Consider the following 22,629-nt stretch of genomic DNA (forward strand, 5'->3'; position numbering starts at 1 on the left):
GTCTTCTTTCTTGTTGGTTCTTCTTGAGGCGGGGGAGGGGGAAGTGTGTGAGTGGTGAGTAAGACTTTGCCTTATGAGATTATTTAGGATTGCTGTATAATAATAAAACATTTACTTATCTATGTCTAAGTTACTTTGCTACTGTAACTGACCTGTCTTAAGGGTTCCTCTCAGGCCAGAAACTGCAGTCTCTTGGTATTTAGCACCTCATCCTAAAACAGTAGGATATTAAAGGATTAATCTCTATAGCTTTTTCCCTTTTGTCCAAATGCCTATTGCTTGTCTGCTAGAGGGAGGTTTGCAGTAATAAACTATTGAAACAGGAGAAGAGAATTAAGCTTGCAGAGGAAAAACTTAAGCATAAGCAAATAAGCATGAATTCACATAAATTCATATACAGATTCATGCATGCACATTTATACGTTTCCATTTAAGCCAGCTGGGCTCAGCTTGCATACCATCTCACAATTACATACTTACACACACACACACACACACACACACACACACACACACACACATGTATTGGGAGCAAAAGACCAAGCACCAGTGCAGAAAGAACTCACTTACTCATTCTGGATGAAAAATGAACTTTAATATTTATTGCATAAAGAAAGAAAAAGTTTCTACCCTTCTAATGATAAATGAGTTAAACCCAAGTTTGTAAAATGGAGGCTTTGTTGCTTAGAAACAATGAATTCACAAAATTTTTAGGCAAATAGTTTGATCTGGAAAATATCATCCTAAGTGAGGTAACCCAATCACAAAAGAATACACATGGAATGCAATCTCTGATAAGTGGATATTAATTAGCCCAGAAGCCCTGAATACCCAAGGCACAAATTGCATAACAAATGACTCCCATGAAGAAGTATGGAGAGGGTCCTGATCCTGGAAAGGATCGATCTAGCATTGGAAGGGAATATAAGGACAGAGAAAAAGGAGGGAGGTGATTGGAGAAGGGATGGAGAGAAGAAGGTTTATGGGACATATGGGGAGGGGGGATCCGGGAAAGAGGAAATCATTTGGAATGTAAACAAAGAATATAGAAAATAAAAAAAATATATATAAAAAAAGACTAAGCCTGCCTTGTTATTAAGGAAAGCCCTGTTCTGTCCCATAGCAGGGAGAAGTGTGCTTGCTCCAATCCTTCTCTCTGCAGCTTCTTTTTCTTTTGTCTTTTCCTCTGCATTATACATATTGATCTCTTAGTGTTTTTTGTGTTACCTATAGTTTCTAAGTTATTCTACTCTGGATTGTCCTCCTAATATTGCTCTATCCTGTTCTTCCGATGTCACAATAACGTTCTTACTCTCAATACCTATTCTCCCAATGCTATACCTTTACTTCTAAGTTCTGCTTGAGTTCAATTCTGTCTAAAATATCCTCTTGTGCCCTGACTAAAAATTTTATCCTTAGTTCTGTTTTAAAAAGCTCTGTTAAGATCTGTCTTAAAAGTGTTATGTCTAAATAGTTCTCCCCAGTTCAGTTCTGACTCTTCTCTTTGTCCTCAACACTTTAGATACATGACCGCATGATAAAAAGTTCACCACATGTTCACATATAAAATCAAATCATAAATTGAAGTAGAAGTTTACAACAGAGAATGTTTACATGCATATGCATTAGGAGTAAATATCTGACTAAATATACATCACATGCTATAGATCCATAGGTTCACTGAGAGTTAAAAACCATAACTAAGTTATTAGTGAAGTTTTTTATAGATAAACCCAGTCAATATTTTATCTTTTGTCCTAGTACCTATAATAAATTAGTTTCCTTTTCATGAGTTTTGGTTAATGGTTTTACAACCTCTTGGAATGTACTCTGAGTAGTAGAAGATCTTGTTACTATCTAGAAACAATTAACTGGTGATACAATGGCAACCTGGTAGAGTTCTTATTGCAGTTTTGACTATCAGAAGAGACCTAATAGCAGTCCCATTATAAAAGAACTTAGTAGATACTGATATAATTTTAGAAATTCTTATAGGATCATCCTAAAGAATTAAGTCACCTATATGTCCATATAATCACTACAAGACAGTACATCAACGTAGATCTGAAGAGATCTGCTCAAATGGGTGGGTTAATACCTAGTAATTGCTATATATGTTTAATAATAACAGAAAAAGCATATTAATAGCAGGAATTGTCCCTAAAATGATCTTCTCTTGGGCCTTGCCTGTGGGAACAAATCTGCCTTGGATACATATAACTGGAAGCAGACCATTTCAGGAAGACCACCTGCTAGTTATTAGCTTGTCCTGTGATGGCTTTTGACACTGAATTTTGTGAATGCCAATGTATTTCTCTGAGTTCATAAGTGGATATGTTTAGTTAATGCATTCTCTGTTTCCACTCCCCAACTCCCTTGACACTGGCTAAGGCTGCAGTCTTGCCTAAGTAATTAGATACAAAAAGCCAACCTTATTATCTGGGGCTGCAGGAGTTCAAGAGGTAAGCCACTTTAGCAAAGGTTATGATCCATTGTGGATGGCAGCATGCTGCTGATTAGCTTCCCAACCTCATGGTTTAATGCAGAGCCAAGTACTTTAATGATCACCTTGTGATGCAATGTGTGCTCACATGTGGTTTTGGAATGAAAGCTAATTTAACCTTTTATTAACAGGGGGCCTTCAAGTACTAACATTATGTAAACCCCTTGCCTATAATTACAAATAACCTTTCCTACTTAAATGTCATTCTTTTAAAAAAATGTATCTTTTTTTATATTCACAGTGAAAGTGGGAAGTACTAATGATTTTGGTCCAGGTGCCCTTGGTAGCCTAAAAACACTTTATAGTCTAAAACTGCTATTCATGCAATTGAGTCCATTCCCCTTGCAGAACTCTTAATGGAATTTATAAGAAAAACATCTTTAGAAGTAGGTATGAATTGAAAATTATTCATCTTAAGGCTATTTCTTAAGACATGTTTTAGAAAATGCATTGAAATGCACTTATGTCTTTTGAATTACTCAAGAGTAATGTGTTCAATTAAGCAAGTTGCCAGGGTAACCAAGTACACACTTTGAACTTGATTTCTCGTGTTCAGTTGTTTGACATGGTGCATCATCTATATGTACTCCATCACCAAAGAGTCTGTGTGTCTCCCACTAAAGGAGAGAGATGGATTGCCGATTTGTCCTCTTGATGGTGTCCTTTGCCTTACAGAAACTTTGTAATTTTATGAGGTCCCATTTGTCAATTCTTGCTCTTAGAGCATAAGCTATTGGTGTTCTGTTCAGAAACTTTCTCCCTGTACCGATGTCCTCAAGGGTCTTCCCCAGTTTCTTTTTTATTAGCTTCAGAGTGTCTGGTTTTATGTGGAGGTCCTTGATCCATTTGGATTTGAGCTTAGTACAAGGAGACAGGGATGGATCAATTCGCATTCTTCTGCATGCTGACCTCCAGTTGAACCAGCACCATTTGTTGAAAAGGCTATCTTTTTTTCCATTGGATGTTTTCAGTCTCTTTTTCGAGGATCAAGTGGCCATAGGTGTGTGGGTTCATTTCTGGATCTTCAATCCTGATCCATTGATCCTCCTGCCTGTCACTGTACCAATACCATGCAGTTTTTAACACTATTGCTCTGTAGTATTGCTTGAGGTCAGGGATACTAATTTCCCCAGATTTTCTTTTGTTGCTGAGAATAGTTTTAGCTATCCTGGGTTTTTTGTTGTTCCAGATGAATTTGATAATTGCTCTTTCTAACTCTGTGAAGAATTGAGTTGGGATTTTGATGGATATTGCATTGAATCTGTATATTGCTTTTGGCAAAATGGCCATTTTAACTATATTGATTCTACCGATCCAAGAGCATGGGAGGTTTTCCCATTTTTTGAGGTCTTCTTCCATTTCCTTCTTCAGAGTCTTGAAGTTCTCATCATACAGATCTTTCACATTTTGGTAATAGTCACCCCAAGATACTTTATACTGTTTGTGGCTATTGTGAAGGGGGTCATTTCCCTAATTTCTTTCTCAGCCTGCTTATCCTTTGAGTATAGGAAGGCCACTGATTTGCTTGTGTTGATTTTATAACCCAACAAATTGGGAAAAGGTCTTCACCAATCCTACATCAGATAGAGGGCTAATATCCAATATATATAAAGAACTCAAGAAGTTAGACTCCAGAAAACTGAACAACCCTATTAAAAAATGGGGTACAGAGTTAAACAAAGAATTTTCACCTGAAAAACTTCGGATGGCGGAGAAGCATCTTAAAAAATGCTCAACTTCATTAGTCATTAGGGAAATGCAAATCAAAACAACCCTAAGATTTCATCTTACACCAGTCAGAATGGTTAAGATTAAAAATTCAGGAGACAGCAGGTGTTGGAGAGGGTGTGGAGAAAGAGGAACTCTCCTCCACTGCTGGTGTGCTTGCAAATTGGTACAACCACTCTGGAAATCAGTCTGGCGGTTCCTCAGAAAAATGGGCACCTCACTTCCAGAAGATCCTGCTATACCACTCCTGGGCATATACCCAGAGGATTCCCCACCATGTAATAAGGATACATGCTCTACTACGTTCATAGCAGCCCTATTTATAATTGCCAGATGCTGGAAAGAACCCAGGTATCCCTCAACAGAAGAGTGGATGCAAAAAATGTGGTATATCTACACAATGGAGTACTATTCAGCCATTAGAAACAATGAATTCATGAAATTCTTAGGCAAATGGATGGAGCTAGAGAATATCATACTAAGTGAGGTAACCCAGTCTCAAAAGGTGAATCATGGTATGCACTCACTAATAAGTGGATATTAACCTAGAAAACTGGAATACCCAAAACATAATCCACACATCAAATGAGGTACAAGAAGAAAGGAGGAGTGGCCCCTGGTTCTGGAAAGACTCAGTGAAGCAGTATTCGGCAAAACCAGAACAGGGAAGTGGGAAGGGATGGGTGGGAGGACAGGGGAAGAGAAGGGGGCTTACAGGACTTTCGGGGAGTGGGGGGCTAGAAAAGGAGAAATCATTTGAAATGTAAATAAATTATATCGAATAAAAAAAAGAATTAAAAAAAAAGGAGAGAGATGGAAATAGTTTCTGTATAAACATAGTGCTTTTGCAACATATCTTACAGTTAGACTGTCCTAACTTTATTGGAATATAAATGTTCTTTAATCTACACAGGGTCTCAATATGGCTCCAATCTTCAATTCTTGAAAATGTGCACATTTAATTCTATATTAATTACAAAGTTATTATGATGTATACTGCCTGTGATCTCAGTGTTCTTGTGAAAAATGAATTGAAATACAATTTTGTCTCCAGAATAGAGTACATTTAATGATTATTTCAGAATAATTTAAGAAGGTAGCTTGACAAATTTTTCTTAGAAATTTTAGCAGATTTTAACATTATTTTCTAATAATAGTTATTGAATATTTATTGTTCTAAACACTTAAAATCAGCTATTATATTTAGGAGTCTAAAATATGCAATTTTATCTATATTACTTAAAAATTTTGGATATAATAGCATTGTTTTGTGCATAACAGACTTCACAAGTAAGGTGAAAAAGAAAACATCATAGGAAGAAAAGCAGGAACAAGATGCTGGCCCCAGTTGCCACTGTAGAGCTAGACAGGACTTTCTACTTGCTGCTGAAGCATCTGAGGTCAGAAGCATTGTGATTTATATTTCAAATATACATACATATATACATATATATGTATATATATGAACATACAGAATACAGTTTAACAGATGATTACACCTTGTCATTAAGCTAAAGGGAAACATTTTTGTTGTATGGAACTTCTCATTCTGGATTGGTTTGTAAAAAGAAAACAAAAACAAGACCAAAAAACCCACAACATGTACATTTTTTTCTATAAGGTTTTCACTAAATCTATAAAAGTATAAGGACATTAAAATATATGTAATAAAATATAAGTATCTTGCCCCATGTCAATAACTTCTATACCAATATTAAATTTGTGGACTTTAAATTTCAGCAGTCATGTGCACTAATAAGCAATGCTAATTGACATATATATATATATATATATATATATATATATATATATATTTCCATCTCTCCACATAAAGTTCAGGGAATATAGAAAATGAAGCAGAAATGTTTTAAAAACCAAAGGATCCTGATGTCTGCTAGGAGATAGTGTTTTTGATATATGACAGGAAGTTGAACTCAAAATCTTAACAATTCATATCTTTTTTTTTATTATTATTCGATATAATTTATTTACATTTCAAATGATTTCCCCTTTTCTAGCCCCCCCACTCCCCGAAAGTCCCGCAAACCCCCTTCTCTTCCCCTGTCCTCCCACCCACCCCTTCCCACTTCCCCGTTCTGGTTTTGCTGAATACTGTTTCACTGAGTCTTTCCAGAACCAGGGGCCACTCCTCCTTTCTTCTTGTACCTCATTTGATGTGTGGATTATGTTTTGGGTATTCCAGTTTTCTAGGTTAATATCCACTTATTAGTGAGTGCATACCATGATTCACCTTTTGAGACTGGGTTACCTCACTTAGTATGATATTCTCTAGCTCCATCCATTTGCCTAAGAATTTCATGAATTCATTGTTTCTAATGGCTGAATAGTACTCCATTGTGTAGATATACCACATTTTTTGCATCCACTCTTCTGTTGAGGGATACCTGGGTTCTTTCCAGCATCTGGCAATTATAAATAGGGCTGCTATGAACGTAGTAGAGCATGTATCCTTATTACATGGTGGGGAATCCTCTGGGTATATGCCCAGGAGTGGTATAGCAGGATCTTCTGGAAGTGAGGTGCCCAGTTTTCGGAGGAACCGCCAGACTGATTTCCAGAGTGGTTGTACCAATTTGCAACCCCACCAGCAGTGGAGGAGTGTTCCTCTTTGTCCACACCCTCTCCAACACCTGCTGTCTCCTGAATTTTTAATCTTAGCCATTCTGACTGGTGTAAGATGAAATCTTAGGGTTGTTTTGATTTGCATTTCCCTAATGACTAATGAAGTTGAGCATTTTTTAAGATGCTTCTCCGCCATCCGAAGTTCTTCAGGTGAGAATTCTTTGTTTAACTCTGTACCCCATTTTTTAATAGGGTTGTTTGGTTTTCTGGAGTCTAACTTCTTGAGTTCTTTATATATATTGGATATTAGCCCTCTATCTGATGTAGGATTGGTGAAGATCTTTTCCCAATTTGTTGGTTGCCGATTTGTCCTCTTGATGGTGTCCTTTGCCTTACAGAAACTTTGTAATTTTATGAGGTCCCATTTGTCAATTCTTGCTCTTAGAGCATACGCTATTGGTGTTCTGTTCAGAAACTTTCTCCCTGTACCGATGTCCTCAATGGTCTTCCCCAGTTTTTTTTCTATTAGCTTCAGAGTGTCTGGCTTTATGTGGAGGTCCTTGATCCATTTGGATTTGAGCTTAGTACAAGGAGACAAGGATGGATCAATTCGCATTCTTCTGCATGCTGACCTCCAGTTGAACCAGCACCATTTGTTGAAAAGGCTATCTTTTTTCCATTGGATGTTTTCAGCCTCTTTGTCGAGGATCAAGTGGCCATAGGTGTGTGGGTTCATTTCTGGATCTTCAATCCTGTTCCATTGATCCTCCTGCCTGTCACTGTACCAATACCATGCAGTTTTTAACACTATTGCTCTGTAGTATTGCTTGAGGTCAGGGATACTGATTCCCCCAGATTTCCTTTTGTTGCTGAGAATAGTTTTAGCTATCCTGGGTTTTTTGTTGTTCCAGATGAATTTGATAATTGCTCTTTCTAACTCTGTGAAGAATTGAGTTGGGATTTTGATGGGTATTGCATTGAATCTGTATAGTGCTTTAGGCAAAATGGCCATTTTAACTATATTGATTCTGCCGATCCATGAGCATGGGAGGTTTTCCCATTTTTTGAGGTCTTCTTCCATTTCCTTCTTCAGAGTCTTGAAGTTCTTGTCATACAGATCTTTCACATGTTTGGTAAGAGTCACCCCAAGATACTTTATACTGTTTGTGGCTATTGTGAAGGGGGTCATTTCCCTAATTTCTTTCTCAGCCTGTTTATCCTTTGAGTATAGGAAGGCCACTGATTTGCTTGAGTTGACTTTATAACCTGCCACTTTGCTGAAGTTGTTTATCAGCTGTAGGAGCTCTCTAGTGGAGTTCTTTGGGTCACTTAGGTAGACGATCATGTCATCTGCAAATAATGATAGTTTGACTTCTTCCTTTCCAATTTGTATCCCTTTGACCTCCTTATGTTGTCGAATTGCCCGAGCTAGTACCTCAAGTACAATATTGAAAAGATAAGGAGAAAGGGGGCAGCCTTGTCTGGTCCCTGATTTCAGTGGGATTGCTTCAAGTTTCTCTCCATTTAGTTTGATGCTGGCTACCGGTTTGCTGTATATTGCTTTTACTATGTTTAGGTATGGGCCTTGAATTCCTGTTCTCTCCAAGACTTTAAGCATGAAGGGATGCTGAATTTTGTCAAATGCTTTTTCAGCATCCAATGAAATGACCATGTGGTTTTGTTCTTTGAGTTTGTTTATGTAGTGGATTGTATTGATGGATTTCCGTATATTGAACCAACCCTGCATTCCCGGGATAAAGCCTACTTGATCATGGTGGATGATCGTTTTGATGTGTTCTTGGATTCGGTTGGCAAGAATTTTATTGAGTATTTTTGCATCGATGTTCATAAGGGAAATTGGTCTGAAGTTCTCTTTCTTTGTTGGATCTTTGTGTGGCTTTGGTATCAGCGTAATTGTGGCTTCGTAGAAGGAATTGGGTAGTGTTCCTTCTGTTTCTATTTTGTGGAATAGTTTGAAGAGTATTGGTGTTAACTCTTCTTTGAAGGTCTGGTAGAATTCTGCACTGAAGCCATCTGGTCCTGTGCTTTTTTTGGTTGGAAGACTTTCTATGACTCCTTCTATTTCTTTAGGCATTATGGGACTGTTTAGATGGTCTAGTTGGTCCTGATTTAATTTTGGTATTTGGTATCTGTCAAGGAAATTGTCCATTTCCTCCAGATTCTCCAGTTGTGTTGAGTATAGGCTCTTGTAGTAGGATCTGATGATTTTTTGGATTTCCTCAGTTTCCGTTGTTATATCTCCCTTTTCATTTCTAAGTTTGTTAATTTGGATACTTTCTCTGTGCCCTTTGGTCATTCTGGCTAAGGGTTTATCTATCTTGTTGATTTTCTCAAAGAACCAGCTCCTGGTATTGTTGATTTTTTGTATGGTTCTCTTTGTTTCTACTTGATTGATTTCGGCCCTGAGTTTGATGATTTCCTGCCTTCTACTCCTCCTGGGCGAAATAGCTTCTTTTTGTTCCAGGGCTTTCAGGTGTGTCATTAAGCTGGTAATGTATGCTCTCTCCATTTTCTTTTTGGAGGCACTCAGGGCTATGAGTTTTCCTCTTAGCACTGCTTTCTTTGTGTCCCATAGATTTGGGTATGTTGTGTTTTCATTTTCATTGTGTTCTAAAAAGTCTTTAATTTCTTTCTTTATTTCTTCCTTGACCAAGGTATCATTGAGTAGAGTATTGTTCAGTTTCCACGTGTATGTGGGCTTTCTGTTGTTTCTGTTGCTATTGAAGACCACTTTTACTCCATAGTGATCAGATAGGAGGCATGGGATTAGTTCGATCTTCTTATATTTGTTGAGGTCTGTCTTGTGACCAATTATATGGTCGATTTTGGAGAAGGTACCATGAGGTGCTGAGAAAAAGGTATATTCTTTTGTTTTAGGATAGAAGGTTCTATATATATCTGTTAAATCTAATTGGTCCAAAGCTTCAATTAGTTTCATTGTGTCCCTGTTTAGTTTCTGTTTTCCTGATCGGTCCATTGAGGAAAGTGCAGTGTTGAAGTCACCCACAATTATTGTGTTAGGTGCAATGTGTGCTTTTAGTTTTAATAAAGTTTCTTTTACAAAAGAGGGTGCCCTTGCATTTGGGGCATAGATGTTCAGGATTGACAGTTCTTCTTTTTGTATTTTTCCTTTGACCAGCAAGAAGTGTCCCTCAGGGTCTCTTTTGATGACTTTGGGTTGAAAGTCAATTTTATCTGATATTAAAATGGCTACTCCAGCTTGTTTCCTGAGACCATTTGCTTGTAAAATTGTCTTCCAGCCTTTTACTCTAAGGTAGTGTTTGTCTTTGACCCTGAGGTGTGTTTCCTGTAAGCAGCAAAATGTAGGGTCCTGTTTACGTATCCAGTCAGTTAGTCTGTGTCTTTTTATTGGGGCATTAAGTCCATTGATGTTAAGAGATATTAAGGAATAGTGATTGTTACTTCCTATCATTTTTGACGTTATTTTTTAAATTTGAATGCTTAACTTCTTTTGGGTTTGATGAAAGGTTACTATCTTGCTTTTTCCAGGGTGAAGTTTCCCTCCTTGTATTGGTGTTGTCCTCCTATTATCCTTTTTAGGGCCGGGTTTGTGGATAGATATTGGGTAAACTTGGTTTTGTCATGAAATATCTTAGTTTCTCCATCTATGGTGATTGAGAGTTTTGCTGGATATAGTAGTTTTGGTTGGCATTTGTGTTCTCTTAGAGTCTGCATGAGATCTTCCCAGGACCTTCTAGCCTTCATAGTCTCAGGTGAAAAGTCTGCTGTGATTCTGATAGGTCTTCCTTTATATGTTACTTGGCCTTTTTCTCTTACTGCCTTTAGTATTCTTTCTTTGTTTAGAACATTTGGTGTTTTGATTATTATGTGACGGGAAGTATTTCTGTTCTGGTCCAGTCTGTTTGGAGTTCTGTAGGCTTCTTGTATATTCATGGGCATCTCTCTCTTTAGGTTAGGGAAGTTTTCTTCCATAATTTTATTGAAGATATTTGCTGGCCCTTTAAGTTGTAAATCTTCACTCTCCTCTATGCCTATAATCCTTAGGTTTGGTCTTCTCATTGTGTCCTGGATTTCCTGGATATTTTGGGTTACAAGCTTTTTGCATTTTGCATTTTCTTTAACTGTTGAGTCCATGGTTTCTATGGAATCTTCAGCATCTGAGATTCTTTCTTCTATCTCTTGTATTCTGTTGTTGATATTTGTATCTCTGTCCCCTGATTTCTTCCCAAGGCTTTCTATCTCCAAAGTTGTCTCCCTTTGAGTTTTCTTAGTTGTTTCTACTTCTGATTTTAGATCCTGGATGGTTTTGCTTAGCTCCTTCACTTGCATGTTTGTGTTTTCCTGTAATTCTTTAAGAGATTTTTGTGTTTTCTCTTTCATGAACTCAGCCTGTTGACCAAAGTTCTCCTGTATTTCTTTAAGAGATTTTTGTGTTTCGTCTTTCATGACCTCAGCCTGTTGAGCAAAGTTCTCCTGTATTTCTTTAAGTGTTTTTTGCATTTCCTCCTTGTTGGCTTTTGTATTCTCCTGGATTTCTTTCAATGATTTTTGTGTTTCCCTTGCAAGGGCTTCTACCTTTTGATCCATTGTCTCCTGAATTTCTTTATGTATGACCTTCATGTGTTCCTGTACCAGCATCATGACCAGTGATTTTAAATCCAAATCTTGTTTTACTGGTGTGATGGGGTATCCAGGACATGTTGGTAGAGGAGAATTGGGTTCAGATGTTGCCATATTGCCTTGATTTCTGCTAGTGACGTTCCTGCGTTTGCTATTGCCATCTAGATCTCACTGGTGTTAGTTTATCTTGTCAGTGCTGGACTCACCAGTGCAAGCTGCCCCTTCCCAGTTGGCCTCTGGTGCACAGCTTACCTCCTGCACTGCTTGTAGACAGTGTGCTGCTGCCCAGGCTGTTCAGATCCCAAAGCAGGCACCCTAAGGCTCCCGCTGGGGCCCGCTGGATTCACTGGAGCACCCTGACTTCTCCCGGCTGGCCGCCCGGAAGCCCAGCTAGCCACTTGCAGGACTTGGAGATGTAATGCTGCCGCCCAGACTGATCTGGATCCGGAAACGGAGAGAGTAGAGCTAAGGGCTTCTGCCTGAGGCCTTGCCCCAGATTGTGTCTGTGGAGCAGATGGAGCCCGTGTGCACTCCCAGGGAGTGCCGATGGTGTATGCTACTGTGACCTCCCCTGTGTTCCGCTCACTCCGCTGGGCAGCCGATCTGCCAACCGGGCTGTTGCACACAAGGTTAGCCTGGCTGCCCAGTCCCTGAGTCCAGGCAAAAGCCTGGGAGGCCAAGGTCTGAGCAAAGTTCCCCTACGGCTTTGACTGTTAATTGGGTTTGCCAGGTGACTAGGATGGCGGGCGTGTGCGCCCGCACTCCCTGAAAGCGCCGGGAGAGTCTGCTTTGCTAACAATCACCTGGGCGGGTTGACTCACAGATGGCCCACCAAGCCGCCCAGTTCTTGGGGTCAGTCCTGTGCCTTTTGGGGCCTGGACCCCCGCTTTGTTAGCCTTAGGCTATGCCTGTTACAGGTCTGCCCGCCTGAGCTCTCTGTCGCCCTGCAGGCAAAATGGCGGCGGCGCGCTCGCAGGCCTGGGCAAAAAACCTCCTGGTTGGGTTGGCACCCCGATGGCCCCCCGACCTGCCCAGAGCCTGGGTGCAGGCCAACGCCCGTCAGGCTCAGACCACCGTGGTGTTGGCCTCGGATTATGTTTGTGTACCTCAGTCTGTCCGATTCCTGGAGTACGGAGCCAAGATGGATGCTCCTCTCCTGACTGGTGGGAGGCCGAGTTCTGAAGTGGCCTCCGTGCAGGAAAGGCGCCGCACAACTGCAGCTGCTTGCTGTCCGGCTGGTCAGCGAAGGTCAGTGGTCGTGGGCGCAGGGCCTAACTGGTCCCTGTGACGCCTTGGTTCCACTGCTGATGGCCCTTCAGCTGGAGCAGCCACTGCTGCCGCTGCTGCCGCCGCCGCTGCCGCCGCAACAATTCATATCTTAATTCGGATCTACAGAATGATGACATTAGTTGATATCCCAACATGGATTGGAGAAATCTCACAAGGTATAACTTCTTTTTGCAGATGTACAGGCAATCAGTGGCTGTTTAGAAAGGGAGAATCATTCTAATCCTAGGATACGATCCTTATAAATATCCATAAGCACATACACATATGAGAGGTATTAAATCAACTCTCTCTCTCTCTCTGTATCTCTCTGTCTCTCTCTGTCTCTCTCTCTCTCTCTCTCTCTTTCTCTCTCTCTCTCTGTATGTAAAACCATAACAATTAAGAATAAGTCATCTGGTTGAGAAACAGTGGGAATATAGGAAATTTTTGGAGGGAGTTGTGGCCATGAAATTGCACATAAATAATATTAATACATGAAATTCTTCCAAAAATAAAATAGATGTTAAAAATCGAGATTCATAATAGCAAATAAAAGTTCACATTACATATGTGTGATTCCTTTATGTAGTTGTAAAAAAATGAAATTATCACATTCACAGGAAAATGATACTATAATTCTTTATATTCAGTAAATGAGTCAGCTTCAGAAAGGCAAACATCACTTGGTTTATGACGTGTGGAATTTAGGTATAAATTTGCATATGTATGCCATGTAAGGGCACTGTGAGAACACAGGGAGAGTTCTAAAGAGTAGGGAAGGTGGTGATAGATGGCAATGGACTGTTCATACTGTGGAAAAATGAGTAACTATTTGGTAACTGACAAGGCTCTAGAAAAATGGGAGGAGTAGAGGATGGGGGAGGGCAGTGAGGGTAGACAAAGGAGAACAAAGTACAACTATGAAGATGTTACAATGACACTAATTTCTTTGTATGCTTTCCAAAAGAGTAATTGAAAATGGGAGGAAATAAAGGGATAGAGATTACAAATAGGAATAGGATTATGAAATCTTACATGAAAGCAAAACTATTGGGCTATATTGGTTAGTTTGTCACCTAAACAAAAACAAGTCACCTGAAGGAAGGAACCTCAGTGGATGTATTGCCTCCATAAGATTAGTTCGGGGGATTTCTTTTTTTGTTTGCTTGTTTTATGTTTTTTGTTTTTTCGAGACAGGGTTTCTCTGTGTAGCCCTGGATGTCCTGGAACTCACTCTGTGGACCAGGCTGGCCTCAGATATTCTCCTGCCTCTGCCTCCCAAGTGCTGTGATGAAAGGCGTGTGCCACCATAGCCCAGCAGTTTGGGGGATTTCTATAGGACCTTAAAAACTTATTATTATGGATTGATTTGAAAAGATCTGGACCACTTTGGGTGCAGTGACCTCTGTCAAGATGGTTCTGGGTTGTATAAGCAAGCAGGCCAGTAAGCACTATTACTCCATGGTTTCTTTATTTCTCATTATCGAATCTCTCAGTGATGGATTTTGACCTAGGAGGGTAAGATGAAATATCTTTTTCCTCAGAAAATATATCCCAGGCTCATAAGTGAGAAGAGCTGGGATGCTAAAATGACTACAAAATGAATCTGGTTCACATTTATCAAATTCTTGATGTTGTTCTTCCAAGAAACACTGAAAAGGAATTTACAATGGAAGAAAGAAAGCATCTTCAATAAATGGTGCTGGTCTAACTGGCAGTCTGTATGTAGGAAAATGAAAATATATCCATATTTGTCACCTTGCACAAAGCTCAAGTCCCAGTGTATCAAGGACCTCAACATAAAGTTAGATACACTGAATCTAACAGAAGAGAAAGTGAGAAAGAGCCTCAAGCACATTGGCACAGGGATACAGTTCCTAAACAGAACTCCAACGGCCCAGGCTCTAAGATCAAGAGTTGATAAATGGGACCTCAAGAAACTGGAAAGATTCTGTAGGGCAAAGGACATAGTCAATAGGACAAATTGGCAATCTGAAGATTGGGGAAAAAATCTTCCCTAAACTCATATTCGATAGAGGTTTAATAACCAAAATATATAAAGAACTCAAAAAGCTAACCACAAAGAAACCAAACATCCCAATCAAAAAATTGGGTACAGAACTAAACAGAGAATTCAAAACAGAGGAGTTTCAAATGTCTGAGAAGCACCTAAAGAAATGTTCAAAGTTCCTAGTGATCTGGGAAATGCAAATCAAAATGATCCTGATATTCCACCTTACACCAATCAAAATGGCTGAGATCAAAACTTCAGGTGAAAGAGCACGTTGGAGAGGATATGAGCAAAGTGGAACACTCTTCCACTGCTAGTGAGATTGCAAACTGGTACAACCACCCTGGAAATCAATCTGGAGGTTCCTCAGAAAGCTGGAAATAGATCTACCTGAAGACTCAGCTATACCACACTCTTGGGCATATACCCAAAAGATGCCCCACCATGACACATGAGCACATGTTCCACTTTCTTCACAGTGGCCTTATTTGTGATAGCGAGAAGCTGGAAACAACTCAGATGTCCCATAATAGAAGAATGGATACAGAAAATGTTGTTCATTTACACAATGGAACAATACTCATCTATGAAGAGCAAGGACATCATTAGTTTTGTAGGTAAATGGATGAAACTAGAAAATATCATCCCGAGTGAGGTAACTCAGACCCAAAAGGACATGCTTAATATAATCTCACTAATTAGTGGCTATTAGGCAAAAAAGTACAGAATACCCACGATTCAATCCACAGAACTCAAGAAGGTTAAGCCAAAGGGCCCCTGTGCGCATGCTTCAATCCCAGTTGGAAGGAAGGAGAAAGCAATCACTGTGTGGGGGGGCAAGAAGGAAGGAGGTAACTGGGTGGAAAAGGGCACAGGAAGGGGAAGAGGGAAACATGATCAGGTATTGGGGGCGGGCAATTCTGAAGCCCCGAGGGCCAGCAGAAAGAATGGAAATTGGGGGGATAGGAGGCTTGGAGACCCTCTATAATGTACCAGAGACTTGGGAGGTGAGAGACTCTCAGGACTCAAAGGGAAGGACCTCGGATGAAATAACACTAATCCAGTGGGTAGAGGGTACTTGTAGAGTCCTCCTCCTGTAGAAAGACAGGGTATCAAGTGGAGGGAAGGCGTTGCCATCTCACAGTGAAAAACTCTGTCCCAGAATTGTTCCTCTCTGAAAAAAAATGGCAGGGTAAAAAAAAAAAATGCCTGAGGGAAATGAGGTCCAGACACAGGCCCAAATTGGGGTCCAGCTCAAGTGGCTGACCCAAGGTCTGACTCTCTTACTGATATTATGATGTGCTTACAAACAAGAGCCTAACATAATGGCCCTCCAAAAGGCCTAACAAGCAGCTGAAGGAGTCTGATGCTGATATTTACACCCAACCAATGGACAGAAGCTGGGGACCCCTGGGGCTGAATTAGGGGAAAGCTGGAAGAAGCTGGGGAGGAGGGCAACCCTATAGGAAGACCAGTAGTCTCAACTAACCTGGACCCCTGAGATTGCTCAGACACTGAGCCCCCAAATAGGCAGCATCCACCAGCTGATATGAGGCTGGCAACATGTACACAGCAGAGGACTGACGGCTCTTTTCTCATTAAGAGAAGACACACCTAACCTTCAAGAGACTTAAGGCTACAGGGAGTAGAGAGGTATGCGTGGTGGGTGGAGACATGCTCTTAGAGATGGGGTAAGGTTGGGAGGTATGGGATGTGGAACAGTCAGAGGTTAGACCAAAAGGGGGATAAAAACTGGATTGTAAAACAATAAAGATTAAAGAATAAAAAACATAGTGTTATGACAGCTGCTTATAGCCATGGACAAAAGTGAAACAGGACCCTTGTTCCATATACAAGCATCATCTTAAAAGTGATTTTAAAAATTCAACTTAAGACTTGATATTGAGAAGCCACTTGAAGAAGACATGAGTGCCATGATATTGGAAGGACAATGAACTCTCAGATATGAATACAAGATCCCAAGCAAGACTGAGTAAATGGGATTTATTAATAAGGTAATTGTACAAGCTGGAGCAATGGCTTGGTGGTTGTTCTAGAGAAACAGGGTTTAATTCCTAGCACTTATATGGCAGTTCAAACTGTCTGTAACTCCAGTTCCAGAGGATCTGACATGCCAATACAGGCAAAACACCACATGAAATAAAAGCAAAAATAAAAAAGTAACAGTCATATATATATTTGGAATTATGAATGACAAATCTCATCAACCCAAAGACTTAGAGGATTATCTGCAAATCATAGCATGCTAGAGTTCTAATATACAAAATATAAGGATAGAATCTCATGTCAAGAAACACTTGTTAAAGAATGAGAAAATTCCTGCAGTTCTTTTAGACAGAAACAGTTCTGCATCAGAAATTTTAACTGTGGGTTAGGAACCCTGTCTCTCCATTTGAGGCCCTGTCTGTCTACTGGAGGTAGACTCTTTGAGTTCCTGCTCCCAAATATTGAGCATTTTGGCTAAGGTGAGCCCTCAATGAGTTCGGAGAGTCTCTTACCTCCTGGGTCTCTGGTACTTTCTAGAGTGCCCCCCTCACCTCCCACCCCCAAGGCTGCTTTTTTCCATTCATTCTCTTGGCTCTCTGGACTTTTCTCCTTTCCCCCTCCCCATCCTGTTCCCCCTTTCCCCTCCCTATTCCCCTCCCACTCAGGTCCCTCCCTCTTTCTGCTTCCTGTGATTCTTCCCTTCCCTCTTCTATGTGGGATTGAAGCCTCCTCATGTGAGCTTTTCTGCTTGTTATACTTCTTATTGGCTGTAGGCTATTTCCTAGGTATTCTTTAGTTTTTGGGCTGATATCCACTTATCAGTGAGTATACACATGAATGTCCTTTTGGGTCTGAGTTACCTCACTCAGTATAATATTTTCTAGTTCCATCCATTTGCCTGCAAAATTCATGATGTCCTTATTTTAAATAGCTGAATAGTATTCCATTGTTTAAATTAACCACATTTTCTGCATCCATTCTTTGATTGAGGAACATCTTGGAGGTTTCCAGCTTTTGGCCATCACTGATAAGGCTACTATAAACATGGTGGAACGTGTGTCTTTGCGATATGGTGGGGCATCTTGGGTATGTGGTATGAGTGGTATTTCTGGGTCTTTAGGTAGAACTATTTCCAATTTTCTGAGAAACTGACAGATTGAATTCCAGAGTGGTTGTACCAGTTTGCACTCCCACCAGCAATGGTGCATTATTCATCTTTCTCCACATTTTTAACAGCATGTGCTGTCACTTGAGTTTTTGACCTCAGCCATTTTGATTGGTGTGAAGTAGAATCTCAGTGATTTTTGATTTGCATTTCTCTGATGACTTGACTAACCCAGACCCAAGGAAGCTTCTAGAGTCTGAGTCACCCACCAGGAGTTTACACAGGCTTGTTTAAGGCCCCTGAAACAGAGGTCTGCCTGGCATGGCACTAGTGGGAGAAGATGCACATAATCCTGGAGATACTTTAAGATCCAGAGAATGGTGAGGCCTGGTGGCAGTGGAGAGAAGACAATCCTCTCAGAGGCAATGGGGAGGAGGAATAGTATGAGCAACTGTGGAAGTCTGGATGGAGGGAAGGCACAGATGAGGATGTAAATAAATAAGATATAAAAACAAAAATATTTTAGCTGTAGATGGCCCATGTATGTGATGTACATGGATATTAATTGTTTAGAAATTAAAAGTAGAAACATAATGATAAGATTTTCCAATCTTATTTTGCTTTAATTCATACACCAAAAAAAAAAAAAAAAAGAGAGAGAGAGAGAGAGAAAATATGGTCAGGAGTGATGGTTTAGGCTTAAGATCACTTGTAGGTCTAGTCTGAGTCGCACCACACCATTCACATTAAATACCTTACAACTCCCTTTAATACAAGACACAAGAGAGCTTTCTTCTGACCTTTGTGGCCAGTAGCACAAATACACATGTTCATGCACACAGATATATACATGTATGCATGTACACATAAGTGCTCATATGGATAAACATGCTTTCACATACATGCATATCATGCATGCACATTCAAACAAAAGAAATAAAAACATCCTAAAACTGAGAAAACAGCTTGATAAAATATTTATCAAGATACATGGAAATGACTAAAATATATGTGTAAAATTTCCTACCATCACACATTAGAAATGAAATTCAATTGAAACTGTAAGATATTGCTCATTCTTGTTAGAATGTATAGTTTTATAGGAATGATTTTGCTGTATTGCATATAGGGCCATATTGTATATCTATATTGCTAAAGAAAACCCTACTCCTATATATGTATATATGTATATATAGGAGTGAGTTAAAATGGTGTCCCAAGTCTGCTCTGGGTGAGGCAGGACATGGGAAGTTTTGAATTCACACATCCTACACAGCCTCAGAGCTGGGCGTTGGGCTTTGAGAAGATGCAGGACTCAGCTCCGGGGTGGAGAAGTACAGTCTGAGGTCCCCTGGGAGCTGCTGGAGTCAGGTTCTCAGGCTGAGAACAGAGTAGGAGCCCTCAGGCTGTCTCTCGTCCTGCCCAAAGGGAAAATGGCCAACAAGAGCTCCAGCTGGTTCCTGTGGGGAGCAGAGAGTCCTTGGCTTGCTCAGTGGTTGTCTTGGCTTGGTGGAAATCTGGGAATGCAGAGAGGCCTCCTGCATAAGATTTGATGTGGCTCTTTAGAGGAAGACCTGCTCCATTGCTCCAGCACTGCAGATCCAGATGAGAAGAGGCAGTCCATGGGGATGAGTAAAACCATACCCCACTTTCTCATGGCGGTCCCGAGGTGAAATGCCTTTTACAGGGAGGAGTGTCTGGGAAAAAGAGCTTAATTGGCTAAGTCCATCAGGCCTTTAAGTATGTCATTAAAATGGCGATCTGTCTTGAGGCTACGTGAGTGATGGCCATAGATCTATGGAGTAGAGAGTTGTGTCAGGAGCCTGTTGTCTAGAAGCTTGGCAAATGCCTTCCAAACCTTGCAGGATAAGCTCCTGCTGGGTCACTAGGTTTTAAACCTAGCTCAACCAGAAAACCGGCTGCCTCTCACCATCCCACATATAGTGATTAGATTCTATATACTGAAAAACTGAATACATGACCATATTCATTATGATAGAATTTACAACAGCCAGCCATAGAGGCAAACTCAGGGACAACCAACAGATGAATAAAGAGAGTGACACGTTTACACAATGCAATGCTATTTATTCTGAGATAATCAAGAGAATTTTACCATTTCCAATAATATATTAATGTAGAGGACAATATACCAGTACAAGAATACAGTGACTGTCTGGTGTTATTTATCTGTGGAGTAAAAACAAGTTAAATTCATAGAAGCAGTGAATACAGGCTTCCTGGAGGAACTTCCACAAGAAATGGTTTTGGACACAGAGTGTAAAATTAATGTAATGTTTACAGTATACTGACCACAGCTGCTCTTTCTGTATTATATATGTCATAATTGCTAAAAGTAGACTTAAAAGGCTCACAACCAAGAAAAGATAAATATAAAAAAATGGTAAGTGTGCTAATTAGCTTGATTTAATCATCCTTCAGTATATATATATATTGTATCACTCTATTACATCTGTCCCTACAAACACCTAGCATTTATTGATTAAAAATAAAAGAACAACAATCTGTAGTGGGTAATAATAAGACAGAGTACCACCACAGCAGGCCTCTCCACCTGGTCCTGGTGGGTCTTGCTCAGGTGTGCTCTCATGTCGCCACGGAGCCAATTGTCCTCACCTAGCTCTCATAGCATCCCAGCTGTGTTCCCTAAACAGTGGGAGCCGTGTTCCCGCCCTACACCCAAACCCCTGGTAAAGCAAGACTCTTAAACTTAAATAGTTAACGAAATATCTTTATGTATATAAAACTTCGAGTTACATAATGCCAATTTACAATGATAAACTCTATCAATATATCCAACCTCTCCCAAAACACCAGAAATATGTCTGAAGCCATCAGGATATCCCTGTCTCCTTCCCTGCTCCACTTGCTCTACCCAGCCTCCTTCTCTCTCTCCTCCCTTCACTTCCCTTAGCTCCTCCTCTCTCCCCTCCAATCACTGGCATCTCACTGCCTCAATGTGAATGGATAGGAAATATCTTGCAACAACAATCTTTAATAATAATACTGCCATTGATAATATTTTGTATTATTTTTCTGTAAGCAATTTCTTACAAAGATGTCAAGGTTAACTAAACTTTTTCCATCTCAATGCATTGTTTCAAATACTCCAAGACCTACTTTACTAAAACCAGTGTTTTGGTTGAAAATTTCTACAGAGATAAACATGTTAAATGGAGTAGGGCTTAGAGGGAAATGCCAAATTTTAGTTGTATTAATTTCTCACTCTCTGAATATTCATTCTGTTGACCAAAGACATTGATTTGTACTCATTAATTAGAGTACAGAAAGCACACAACTCTACACAGCCAACTGTCAAGGTAAGTGATTTATGATAGAAATCTAGTTTGTTAAATGTTGATTTTGTCCACTATATTGATGGGGTTCAACTGTACACATTGAATATTTTTACCATGTGTATCATTGTCCCCAAAGTGTAGTAGTACCTATGTTGTTACACTAAATAATCACTTCTCCTCTGATTAATCATTGAGAAAAATTAGGAAATTACTATAATAAAGCTTATAATTTTGTTTATTTATGATCAATGATACTTTTGTATTCATTGTAATGAATTTATTCATTTAAATTAATTTTTCTTAACACTTGGGATTTTCTTTATTGAATAATCCTTTTTTGGTTTTGCATTTAAAATTGAAAATATTTCTGTACTTTGGGTGATTATCTGTGTTTATGTATGTTGCTTTCTTTTGGTCTACAGGGCAAAATATTAAGCAAGATTGTTGGCAATCTGACGCATTTTCACTGCAGACAAATAGAAACAGGAATGGTTCTCTGGACTCAGTGCTACTAAACGATGGTGTTCACATTCAGATTTTTTTATGACTCACACATCAGTGCTTCCATGTGCTGTGGCACAGAACTTAGGATTCATTTTGTGTGCTCTGGCCCCAGTGCAATGGTCAAAATGAAGCCCAATGTTTTTAAAATTGTTTTTCAACACTGTAACCAATGCAGATTGCTTGCTCCTTAATGACATCCATTCCAGTGTGGCTGTCTCTATCATAGCTAATTTTGTCAGAATATGCTCCTCACGTTTACCAAGATATGCACATGCATCCAAAAGTGTTTAAAGTCACAGTCAAGATGCAGTTGAAAGGCTTATTTGATACATTCCCCACAGTAAATAGCCTCAGTTCAGTTCAAAGAGAATCAATTTCTTCCTTTTTTTTTTCTTACGTGAATAGAAATTTTTAGAGCAGTTAAGAGGCACAGGGTAGTTAAAATCTTTACTACTGGTTGTAGCTCATGAGAGAAGAACCATGATTTTAGATGCTTGATAAAGAAATTTTATGAACTCAAAATACTTTGTTGGTCAGTAGTTATTTCTACAAATAGGTGATATAATATAGGATAATTGTAATACATTGAATAATAGAACGAAATGCATAAATCATACAAATTTAAATGTATTTTCTGACACTAACATTATTTTATAAATCTGTGTTTTGAAAACGTTAATTTATAACTACACTGATTTTTTTGGAGCTAGAAATAATGAAGATAATAAATTAATAAATCAACTATATTTTAAATCTTCTTTCATCTCTTCTCAATATAATTTGGGGTGTTTGTTTTGAGAAACTCCCACTGTGCAGGTAAGGCTCTCCTGGAATTTGTGATTCTTTTATCTCAGCTTGGCATTTCCTGGCATTGCAGGCACGGGCCAGCCTTCAGCCCCTCACTTCCTGGCATTGCAGGCGTGGGTCAGCCTTCAGTCCCTCACTTCCTAGGATATGGGCATTGTCCCCTCTTCAA

The sequence above is a fragment of the Apodemus sylvaticus genome, chromosome 3, assembly GCF_947179515.1.
Source record: "Apodemus sylvaticus chromosome 3, mApoSyl1.1, whole genome shotgun sequence".
Classification (NCBI taxonomy): Eukaryota; Metazoa; Chordata; class Mammalia; order Rodentia; family Muridae; genus Apodemus; species Apodemus sylvaticus.